Genomic DNA, 12,396 nt, shown 5'->3' on the forward strand with positions numbered 1-12,396 from the left:
GTGTATACACATTAGTGCTGTTATATCTTTTAGATGAATTGACCCCTTCATCATTATGAAATATCTCTTCATCCCTGGTATATTACTTATTCTGTAGTCTGCTTTGTTTTAATATAACCCTCCATCCTTCTTTTTTTTTTTTTTAAGATTTTATTTATTTATTTATTTGAGAGAGAGAATGAGAGAGAGAGAGCACATGAGAGGGGGGAGGGTCAGAGGGAGAAGCAGACTCCCCGCTGAGCAGGGAGCCCGATGCAGAACTCGATCCCGGGACTCCAGGATCATGACCTGAGCCGAAGGCAGTCGCTTAACCAACTGAGCCACCCAGGCGCCCCAACCCTCCATCCTTCTTATGATTTGTGTTTGTGTGGCATATGTTTTTCATCCTTATCCTTTTCATCTATCCGTGTCTTTATAATTAAAATGTGTTCTTGTAGTCAGCATATATAGTTCTTTCTTGATTTTTTATTCAGTATGATAGAGTGTTTAAGCCATTTATGTTTATTGTAATTATCAGTAGAATTATGTTTAAGTCTACCCTTTTGGTACTTCTTTTCTTTTTGTCCCATCTCTTCTTTGTTACTCTATTCCTTGTTTTCTAATTAGATTGAGTTTTTAAAAAAGATTTTTAGGATTCCATTTTTATCTCCTTTCTTGGCTTATTCCCTGTACCTCTTTGTTTTATATGTTCAGTGATTGTTCTAGAGCTTACAGTACACATCATTCCCTGTACCTCTTTGTTTTATGTGTTCAGTGATTGTTCTAAAGATTACAGTACACATCTTTAACTCATCACCATCTTCTTTCAAATAATAATAAATAATTTCTCACAAAATTTAAGAACATTACAACAATGTATTTCTATTCCCTCCTCCTGTCCTTTGTATTATTTTAACACATTTTTCTTCTCAGCACATTATAAATATAATACATTGCTACTATTTTTGCTTTAAATAATCAATGTCTTTAAAAGAAGTATTTAAGTGAGAAAAAATGTGTCTTATATTTACCCAAATATTTCCCGTTTCCAGCACTGTTTATTCCTTTGTATAGATCCAGGCTTCCATCTGGTATCCTTTTTCTTCCATTTAAGAACTTCCTTTAGCATTTTTTTGTAATGCAGACCTGCCAGCAATGAATTCTCTCAACTTTTGTTTGTCTGAAAGTCTTTGCTTCACCTTTAGTTATGAAACATATATCCATATGAATATATGAAATATCTTTTTGTATTTTTTATGAAATATACACTGAAATGAATATTTCAGTGTATAATTTTGGTTTGACAGTTTTTTCTGTAATTTCTTGTCCTCTTGCTTTTATACTTTCTGATGGCTTTCCTGCATTCATTCTTATTTTTGTTTCATTGTATGTGTCTCACTCTTTCCCAGGCTGCTTTAAAAATTTTCTGTTTTTCAGGAATGTTACTATCAGAGGTCTTTCAGTTTTCTTTCTATTTATCCTGTTTGGGCTTCATCGAGCTTCTTGGAACTGAGGGTTTACAGTTTTTATCAAATTAGAAAAAATATAGGCCAATATATTTTTTTAATATCCACCCGCCCCCATTCTTTTCCTGGAACTCCAGTTGCACATCACTTATTTTAGGGTATTTGGTATTATCCTACAAGTCATTGAGTTTCTGTCTTCTTTTTTCAGTATTTTTTCTCTGTATTTCCTTTTGTTTAATTTCTTTTGCTATTTATTTGGGTTCATTGATATTTCCTTCTATAGTATCTAATCTACTGTTAATCTCATCTGGGGAATTTTTTAAAAAGATGTATTTATTTGAAAGCACGCGCGTGAGCAGAGGGAGGGGCAGAGGCAGAGGGAGAGGGAGAAGGAGGGAGCCAACTGCCGGCTGAGCACCGAGCTCAGTCCCACAACCCGGAGATCCTGACCTGAGCCCAAATCAAGAGCCAGACACTCAACCGACTAAGCTACCCAGGCACCCCAGGAATATTTCATTTCAGATATTACAGTTTTCATTTCCAGAAGTCCCACTTGTTTTTTGTTTTATATCTTTTTTTTCCTACTTGTTAGGTTTATGTTTTTCTTTAAATACTTTAACATAGTTTTAATAGCTGTTTTAATATCTGATTGCTAATTCCATCATCTCTGTCATTTATTGCACTATTTATTGTTTTATTTACTGATTTTACTCCTGATTATAGGTCATAGTCTTTCCTTTTTCATTTGTTTACTAATTTTTGACTGGATGCTGGACTTTGTTAATTTTATGTTTTTGAGTGTCTGGCTTTTGTTGCCTTCCTCCATTGAGTATTGAGCTTTTTCCTAGCAGGCAGTGTTACTTATGGTTTACTTTGACCCTTTTGAGTCTTGATTTTAAGCTTCATTAGAGTGGGTTGAGAGTAGTCTTTTCTCCAGAAATACTTCAGACCCATTGCTAAGGCATGTCCCTCCTGGCATCCATACTGAATACCCCATCCAGAACTTAGATATTTTCTAGTTATTCTTTACATGGCCTTGTGGATTTTCACCCTACACACCGTGCATCTTAAAATTCAGTAAAGACTCAAGGGGACCCCTTTGTAAACTTTTTCTTTTTCTTCCCAGCTGGCTGTCCTCCAGAATCCTTCCTTGGAACTCCCAGCTGCTTCAGCCTCTCTGAACTCCTTTGTTTCCTCAACTCAGTGAGACTGCCATACTTTGCTTGCACTCTTCTTCCCTGCTTTGCAGACTAGAATGTACTTTCAGGCAGAAAACCAGGGCCATTGTATGGCACACCTCATTTGTTTCCCTTCTTTCAGGGATCAAAGTCTTGTGCTGCCTGTTATCTAATGTCTGAAGACAGTTGTTTTATAAATTTTGTCCAGTTGCCTGGTTGTTTACAATGGGAGGGTAAGTTGTGCTCCTTTTACTTCATTGTGGCTGACAGAATTATTCACACTAATAATTTGAAGTTTCAGTTATTTTCTTTTTTTTATTTCAAGATGTTCGGTTTAGTTTTTTAAAACCCTCATGGCCAATTTATAGTTTCTTTTTCCTTTCAAATATTTCTAAGCTTGTCTTTTATCGTGTAAGCACAGCAAATACAGTTGTATTATAATCTTCAATAATTCTAATATTTGGGAGTAACTTTAGGTTGATTTTTACTGTGTTGTTTCTGATGGTTATTGCTTATGGTGTCTTCTTTTTGTGTATTTCATTGTCTCTATGTCCTATTTATTTGATCATTATTTGTGGGAATTCTTTTCTTCTTTTTTTTTTTTAAGATCTATTTAGGGACACCTGGGTGACTCAGTCGGTTAAGCATCTGCCTTTGGCTCAGGTCATGATCCCAGGGTCCTGGGACTGAGCCTTGTGTCAGGCTCCCTGTTCAGCGGAGAGCCTGCTTCTCCCTCTCCCTCCGCCACTCCCCCTGCTTGTGCTCTCTCGATTTTTTAAAAAAAGATCTATTTATTTATTTGAGAGAAAGAATGTGAATGGGGGAGGGGCAGAGGCAGAGGGAGAGAGAATCCCAAGCAGACCCCATGCTCAGTGCGGACCCTGACGAGGGGCTTGATCCCATGACCCTGAGATCATGACCTGAGCCAAAATCAAGAACTGACGTCTAATTGACTGAGCCACCCAGGCGCCCCTATTTGTGGGAATTCGTAAGGCCTAGGATGAAGGTGTATTCATCCAAATAAGACTTTTATTTCTACCTGATGCATGGGGACATTAGAAAGAGACTACTTGAAACTCAGTTCTTGGCTTGAGTTCTTGAGACAACCAGGGTCAAATATTTGGGCTGCAAATCCAAGGTAGGGCTGGCTTGTGCTTACGACATGCCAGGAACTTTAAAAATTTCCCTTTGTTTTGCTCATTTCTTTTTTTTTTTTTTTAAAGATTTATTTATTTATTTATTTATTTGAGAGCGAGAATGAGATAGAGAGAGCATGAGAGGGGGGAGGGTCAGAGGGAGAAGCAGACTCCCTGCTGAGCAGGGAGCCCGATGCGGGACTCGATCCCGGGACTCCAGGATCATGACCCGAGCTGAAGGCAGTCGCTTAACCAACTGAGCCACCCAGGCGCCCCTGTTTTGCTCATTTCTGAAGCAACCTTCTTTGCATTGCCTGTTTTGTGGAAGGGTTGGGTGCAAGCTTCTGGTTCATTTTTATACTGAAGATGTAGCCCTTTCAAGTGTGAGGTTTAGGGGAAGACCTTTTAGTCTGATTCTTACTTGTGCAGGCTCTAGTGCTTTATATCTGACCTCCATGGTCTTTTTATTTCTTAAAGGTCACAAAATTGGAAACTACAGGTACAGTTTGCTGTATTTAACTTTTACTTCAGGGAAAAATTGCTTTGGAAGTCCCCTTTCCCCACTGTTTTTGTCTGTACTTCAATTTTTGTCTAACAATTCCTCACTTTTTCAATATTTTAATTCTTTTAAGAAGTTTTAAAATATTTTTCAGGCTTCAAGTTATTTGTAGTGAGAGGGTTAATCCAAATATTTAACTTGCCTATTACCAAGAAGACATTTTATTTTCTAAAATGTAATCAAACTATAATTATTTCCCTGCACCTTGCATTTTGCTCTTATCACTAAGTTTTGGCAAGCTTTCCACTGCAGTTTGTACAGAGCAACAGCTGAATTTTTAAGGATTTTTAGGAATTAGTCAAGTGCAGAATGGTAGCCGGGGTGGGGTTGGTCTTGGGCATGAGAGATCATGGTCAGCCCTGAAAGTATAAGTGGTTGAATCTGATTAGAGCATGTAATGGGCAGAGGGTCATGGGAAGAAGGTAAAGTTAAAGAGGTCAGCAGGGCTCAGATCACAAAGTCTAAGAAAGCAGTTTCTCTCACATAGCACAACTCCATCTGAGCATTGTGTACGAGGTAATATCCCTGACATTCTGTAATGCAAATCCTAGAAGATTGTCTTTTACCTACCAGTCTAAGAAGAGAGGAAGGGAAGGGTAGGGTAGGTGGTGAATAAGAGACCCCATCACTGTAGCAGGTACCGCAGAGTCCCCGCAAAGACGAAATAAAACACTTCTCCGGGGGTTCCTCCATAGTCATAAGTTCTCCAGGCTCACACAAGTTCATGATCCTGGAGGTGGGTGGGTACCTTCTAGGTTTTATCTCAGGCTCTACCTTACCTAGATCAGTAGTGCTAGGTTAGTGGTGTACTTTCTTATCTAGAAATAAGAGGAGCCAAATTGTTCTGTGTGATGTCCTCATCCCCAGGAATGCTGAAACACTCGCGAGCTGGTAACCCTGGGGAAACTGCCTGTTGAGGCCCAACCCCTTCCAAACCTGGTTGATAACCCGACCTCCATCTTCATCTTCTGGCTCAGCAGCCTTCCCCATCCCATCAAGAACATGGTCGTCAGCTACGTGACTGAATGCAACTTAGAGAAGCAGTTTTTGAAGGTCAGTAAAAATAGGTGAGGAGAGTCTAGAGTTACTCAAAGCCTTCAGTGAAACAAATTTCAGCTTTTGTTAGCACCAGAAAAAAATCCAAGAAACACCAGGGTAACCTGCAGCCCTGGTAATGCAAAGAACTATAGCTTGCAGAATGCCCATCTGTGGATAATGGCTAGGTGGATTGGTTTTCTTTATCAGAGGGTCAGCCTGGAGATCTGATTTTCTCAGTGACCCACAGATTTTAGAGAGTTTTCCAGGGAAGATAGTATCCTTGTCTGTATTTTTTTTGTTAAGTTCAAGGACACTTTAACTCCTGCCCTCTCTCCCCTCAACAGGTTAAGGCGGGCCCAAGCTTTGCACTCGTGGCCTTCATTGAAACCATGTCATTCATTCCTGGGTCTGTCTTCTGGTCCATCCTCTTCTTCCTGCTTTTGCTGACATTGGGGCTGAGCAGCATGATAGGGATCATGCAGGGCATCCTTACCCCACTCCAGGACACCTTTTCTTCTTCCAGGGAATATTCAAAGCTGCTTACAGGTACTCTGACCAATGCCCTACTCCCACCAATGGCCCTGACTTTTCTGAGACTCTTACCCAGCCCAGGTCTATAACCTCTGCTTAGCCCTTGTCACCCAACCACACCTCTGACCTTGATCCGGATCCAATGTTTCCTCCAGTGGTTGTCTTTGTGCTCATGTTCCTGTGTGGCCTCTTCTTCACTCGACCTTCAGGCATCTACTGCATCAGACTGCTGAGTGAATACTGGACGGTCCTCCCCATAACCATCATCATCATACTTGAAAACATAGCTGTGGGCTTGGCCTATGGGGCCAGGAGGTGATAGCTTGGGTCTGTAGGGAAGGTTGACCCCTTTCTTTTTTTTTTTTTTTTTAATTTTTTTTTATTTATTCATGAAAGTCAGAGAGAGAGAGAGGCAGAGGCAGAGGGAGAGAAGCAGGCTCCCCGCCTAGCAGGGAGCCCGATGCGGGACTCAATCCCAGGACCCTGGGATCATGACCTGAGCCGAAGGCAGACGCTTAACCATCTGAGCCACCCAGGCGCCCCGGTTGACCCCTTTCTTGTTGCCTGTGTCGTCGCCCAACTAGAGTGACAGAGGGACGCTTAACCTCAGGGCCTTCCGAAAAACCTGTTCATTCATTCACTTACCATATTTATTGAGTGCTTATTATGTGCCAGGCACTGTTTTACTCACCAATGTTATTGAATAAAACAAGCATCCCTGTCCTCAAGGAATTTACATTCTAGTGGTAGTGACAGGCAATAACCAGATGAACGTATAAAAATGTCAGGTGCGGGGCACCTGGGTGGCTCAGTCGTTAAGCGTCTGCCTTCAGCTCAGGTCATGATCCCAGGGTCCTGGGATTGAGCCCCACATCAGGCTCCCTGCTCAGCGGGAAGCCTGCTTCTCCCTCTCCCACTCCCCCTGCTTGTGTTCCCTCTCTCACTATGTCTCTCTCTAACAAATAAATAAATAAAATCTTAAAAAAAAAAAAGGTAAAGTAAGATGATCAAGAATGTGATTATGCATGGGTGTTAATTTAGTTAGGATTGCAGGGAAGGCCTCTCTGATAAGGTGATATTTGAGCAGTCTCCTGAATGAAGGGTTAGGGTTAGAAGGAAGGAGCCATGACAGATTTTGAGGAAGTGTTCCAAGCAGAGGAAACACTAAGTACCAAGGCAAGAGGAAGCATCATGCCTGGAATTTTTGAGGAACAAAGAGATGAGGTTGGAGTAGAATGTTGGTAGATGAAGCCAGAGAGATAACAAGAGATCATGTAGGACCTTCTAAGCCATTGCAGGACTTAGCTTTTTATGCAAAACTTGAGAGGAGGAGGAGGCTTTGGAAGGTTTTGAGTAGGGGAGTGGCATCCTCAGATTTATTTTTTAAAATATGTATGACTGCTGTGTGGAGAATAGACTCTGAGGAGTCAAGAATGAAGCAAGGAGAACAGTTAGGTGCTATTGTAATATTCCAAGTAAGAGCTAACAGTGGCGGGCTAGGGGGGTAGAAGTGTAGGTTGAGAGATGTCCTCTAATGCTGCAAGGAAAAGCCACCAGGGAAGAGGGAACAAGATAATCAGGGACTGGGACTTAGTAGACATAACTGTGCAAGGAAGAGTGGGAAAATCCAAATCAAACACAAAGGACTCCTGAGCCTGACTTTTTAACAGGCTGGTGTGGACATCCAAGTGGCATAATTCAGAAGCAGAAGGCTCAGGTGGCAGCATTTTCAGGTGAGAGTGGTTTACTCATTCAAAAAATTTTCTTGAGGCTTTCTCTGTGTCAAGAAAGCCTTGTCGTTACTGGGATACAAATAAATTAGAGTGAGCTCCTCCTCTCAAAAAACAGAGAGACCAAAGAGGAAGACATATATAAGCAGATAATCCCAATCCGGGTGGTAAATCTATAGTTGAGGTAGCCAGGGGCACTCTAGGGGCACCTGGGAAGACCGGGAAGGCATCCTAAAGGAGAAAGTGGCTGAGCATAGCCCAGACAGATGAATAGGTAGGCAAAGAGAATGGCATTCTAGGCCAAAGGGCCCACTTAGATATTTATTGTGATTGAGAACATGCAGTAGAGGAGGCTGGATTCATGGGCTGGAAGAAACTAAGAAAAGTTTCCTGAGGGTCAAGTGTTACCTTCTTTTTCAGTCTGCATTGTTCAGTATGGATACCCAGCATGTAGAAGAGTCCCTCACACATCAAACACTTTCATATTCATGGAATGAATGAAAGGACTGGGCCTTTATCCTGAGGGCATTGGGTACCCCTGAAAGGTTTTGAGCAGTAGAGGGATGTTTGAAAATTTTTTCTTGGGTTGGGATGCAAGACTGACTAGGGAGAAGACAAGAGAGGATGAGGCTTGAGCTGAGGCAGAGGTTTGGAGGTGAAGTAGAATATTTGAAAGATGCTAAGGTCGGGCTGGCCTTGACCCCCAAGGCTGGGTGAGGCCTGACTAGGCCTCCCACAGTCTTGTGGCCCTTCCTCCCAGGTTCCTTGAAGACTTGGCGATCATGTGGGGACCCCCAACTTCTCCCATCATTCGTTGGCTGTGGTGCTTTTCTGTCTCCAGTTGTGCTGCTAGCCCTGTTTGTGGTTACTCTGATTCATCTCTCTCTGAAGACCATCACCTATGTGGCCTGGGACTCAAACAGTGTGAGCCTCCCTCCCCAGACACCAGACCTTCTAGGGAGTGGGGGCTGGATCTTTCAATCCACCCATGGCCTAAAGACCCTATCATCTCATTCCCTGACTCCCTAAAGACTCATTAATCCTCCGCCCTGGTTCCCCTTCCACCCTTTCCTTCTACAGTCCTTCCTTTTCCGGGAACTTTGATGTCCTGAGCCCCTTTCCCATCTTTCCACAGTCAAAAGAGGTGCTTCGACAATACCCATCATGGGGGCTGCTTGCGATGATTGCCCTTTTTCTCATTGTCATCCTCCCCATCCCCACATACTTTGTATACTGCCTCACCCAAAGGATTTCCTTTAGCTCCACAAGCCAGGGCAAGCCTGTGACATCCTCCAAGTCCTTACCCTTAATCCAGCCAACACCCATTAAAGAGGTCCAAAAGGAAGAAATCCTGTAAGGTGATAATCAAGTTGCTGGTCAACCTGTTGTGTGATTGCCTGACTTCATTCATTTGACATCACACATTCCTCGAAACAGCATAATAGGCAACTCTTAATACCAATTTTCAACTGTTGATGTCCCCAGACTCAAACTACTTTTACTCCCAAGAGTGGAGGCATTGTTTGGTGGACTCATGGGGCCTGGCTTTGCAGTCCCCTCCCAGACCCCATCCTTCTTGGTTACCACTGTTACTATGTTTTCCCATCCCCTTCCTCAGTATACACTCTCAGTAATGCCTAACAGATCTGCCTCTTGACTGGTCTGTCCAGCTCCTGTAAGGGAGCTGGAGGAGTAATGCTGTTGGTCAATAAATCAGTCTACTGGGACTCCAAGTACTGGGTGTCAGCAGATTTTTTTTTTTTCTATAAATGTCTTTTTCCCAGAAGTTCTTTCTTTTGAGATCCAGATATCCAGCCCAGAGTTCTGCCCTGGGACGAATTTGCCATGGCAAATTCAGGTGCTCTATTACTAGCCTTGCTTTATCTGGGGATTGGCCTTTAGCCAAGACAAGCCTGGGAAATGGTGGCTTCAGCAAGGACGGAAAGAATATTAATGCACTTGCTAATGGGACATGGTAATCCTATGATGAGTCTAAAAATTATTTTTGAAAAGAGCTTGTGTGTGAATCAACACACAACCAGTTTAGAGAACTACCAAACTATACTGCTAAGCCCGCCAGGGCCCCATATCTGTGTGGTGGGAGACATGGCAGGTTTTACTGCAGGGCTAAATCAAATGAATTTGCCTAGTGGGTGATGACTGAGTGGGTCTCTCAGAACTTGTGGGAGGGGCAACTCCACTACTGAGCTGAAGTACTTCCCAAAAGGAGACGGGATCAGTCAGTTAGCGACTGGGAATGGGAGCTGTGGCTGGAGGTGGTTGGGATTCCAGAAGATCCAAGGAATGGGTTTCCCTTAAATGCTCAGAGATCTCAGTATCTTGGATTGCTTAGCTACCATAGGGTGGCTGCCTCTGCGTAACTTTCTGTGACAAAAGAAGAAAAAGCAGACATCCCAACCATTGGCGGCTGGGACTCTGAGGATGGGCCTGGCGAGTGGGAAGAGATGGGGTCCCAAAAGTTTCTGGACCTCTGAAGTTCCTCGCTGGGCAAGCTCAGAAGACTGGAGGGCTGGGCTGGACGTGAGCCTCCGGGTCATCGCCTATTGGCTCCTGTACCTTGTAGCCCCGTCCCTCGCTCTCCTTCGCCCCGCCCCCTACCCAAACGGTCTGTCTGCCGGAAGCCCCGTGCTATTGAGTCGGGTAAGGTGAAAATCCGAGAGGAGGCAGTCGGCTTCCCATTATCAGGTGGTCTGTTTTAAACCCTCTTCCTTTGGGGGATGCGGGTGTTCATCCTCCTTTCTGCCTCCCCGTCCAGTTTCAGCTTTGGGAATGGAACGTGTGGGAGAGGGATTGACAAGAAGGGGCATACCGGATAAACGGATGGGAGTGGAACGAAGCTCTTGGTGTGTCTCCTCCCACTCTAAATTTTTATCTTCTCTGGTCACTTGTTGAATGTCCTTTGGCGCCTAACTGCAAGGCTGTTTGAATTGCGAATATCTCACTTTGCTGTAGGGGCTATTAACTATAGATAGAAAGACTGATTCCTATTGTAGGTTCTTCTCTCCATAGCTCTGGGGTCCTTACTGTCCAAAATCGGGTTTTGTAGCCCCTTTGTGTGTGATGAGCTTATTTTCTTTTGCCTTGCTCTTGGGACTCTCCGGCCTTGGACAAAAGGGAGCCCTGTCCCTTGGTAGGGTATCTTAAACGTATCTTTACTTTCCTCACAAGAATGGTATGAGATATAGCTGTTGTCTTCCTTAATTTTCATCAGGAGACCCGGAAGAAAGAGGGGTTCCCACAGTGAGTCAGGGGTAGCCTGATAAAGATTCTTGTCTTGTGGCTTTTAGCCCTTTTATTTCGGAAATGTTCAAACATATACAAAAGAATAACTTAATGAATCCCTTTGTACTCATCACCTATCTTGTAACCAACTCGTGACCAATCTGGTTTCATTTTCCCTCCTCCCACAGCAGACCTCCCCATTATTTTGAAGCAAATCCCAAATTTATCCTTTCATCTGTAGATATGTCAGTATTTATCTCTAAAAAATAAGAACCCTTAAAAAAAAACTGACAAAACTATTATCCCTATTTAATACCATCAAATAAATACCCAGCCAGTAGTCAGATTTTCCTGGTTGTCTCATTTTTTTTTTTCCTGGTAGTTTTATCTTTTTTTTTTTTTTTAAAGATTTATTTATTTATTTGAGAGAGAGAGAATGAGAGAGAGCACATGAGAGGGGTTAGGGTCAGAGGGAGAAGCAGACTCCCTGCCGAGCAGGGAACCCAATGCGGGACGTGATCCAGGGACTCCAGGATCATGACCTGAGCCAAAGGCAGTCGCTTAACCAACTGAGCCACCCAGGCGCCCTTTATCTCTCTCTCTCTTTTTTTTTTTTTAAGTAATCTCCACACCCAGGGTGGGACTCAACCCATGACCCCAAGATCAAGAGTCACATGTTCTACTGACTGAGCCAGCCATGTTCCCCTTAACAGCTTTGTTGAGCTATAAGTCACATACCATACAATTCAACATTTAAAGTGTACAATTCAGTGGCTTGTAATATCACAGGGTTGTGCATCCATCACCACAGTCAATTTCAGTACATTTTCATTACCCTCAAAAGAAACCCCACTCCCTTTTGCTGTCACCCCAACTACTCTGGCCTCTAACCTCAGCCTTAGACAACCACTAATCTACTTTTGGTTTAAGAGATGTGCTTATTCTGGACATTTCATATAAATGAGGTCATACAACATGTGTAGCCCTTTGTGATTGGCTTCTTTCACATAACATAATATTTTCAAGCTTCATCCATGTGTAGCATATATCAGTATTTTATTTCTTTTTATTGCTGAATATTTCATTGTAAAGATATACATTTTTTTAAAGATTTATTTATTTATCTGAGAGAGCGAGAATGAGAGAGAGAGAGTACATGGGAGGGGGGAGGGTTAGAGGGAGAAGCAGGCTCCTCGCCGAGCAGGGAGCCCGATGCGGGACTCGATCCAGGGACTCCAGGATCATGACCTGAGCCGAAGGCAGTGGCTTAACCAACTGAGCCACCCAGGCGCCCCTGTAAAGATATACATTTTATTTTATTTTATTTTAATTTTATTTTTTTAAAGATTTTATTTATTTGACAGCGAGACAGCGAGAGCAGGAACACAAGCAGGGGGAGTGGGAGAGGGAGAAGCAGGCTTCCTGCCGAGCAGGGAGCCTGATGTGGGACTCCATCCCAGGACCCTGGGATCATGACCTGAGCCGAAGGCAGCCGCTCAACAACTGAGCCACCCAGGCACCCCAAGATATACATTT

This window comes from Leptonychotes weddellii, chromosome 16 (assembly GCF_054177405.1).
Source record: "Leptonychotes weddellii isolate Sample4059 chromosome 16, ASM5417740v2, whole genome shotgun sequence".
Lineage (NCBI taxonomy): Eukaryota > Metazoa > Chordata > Mammalia > Carnivora > Phocidae > Leptonychotes > Leptonychotes weddellii.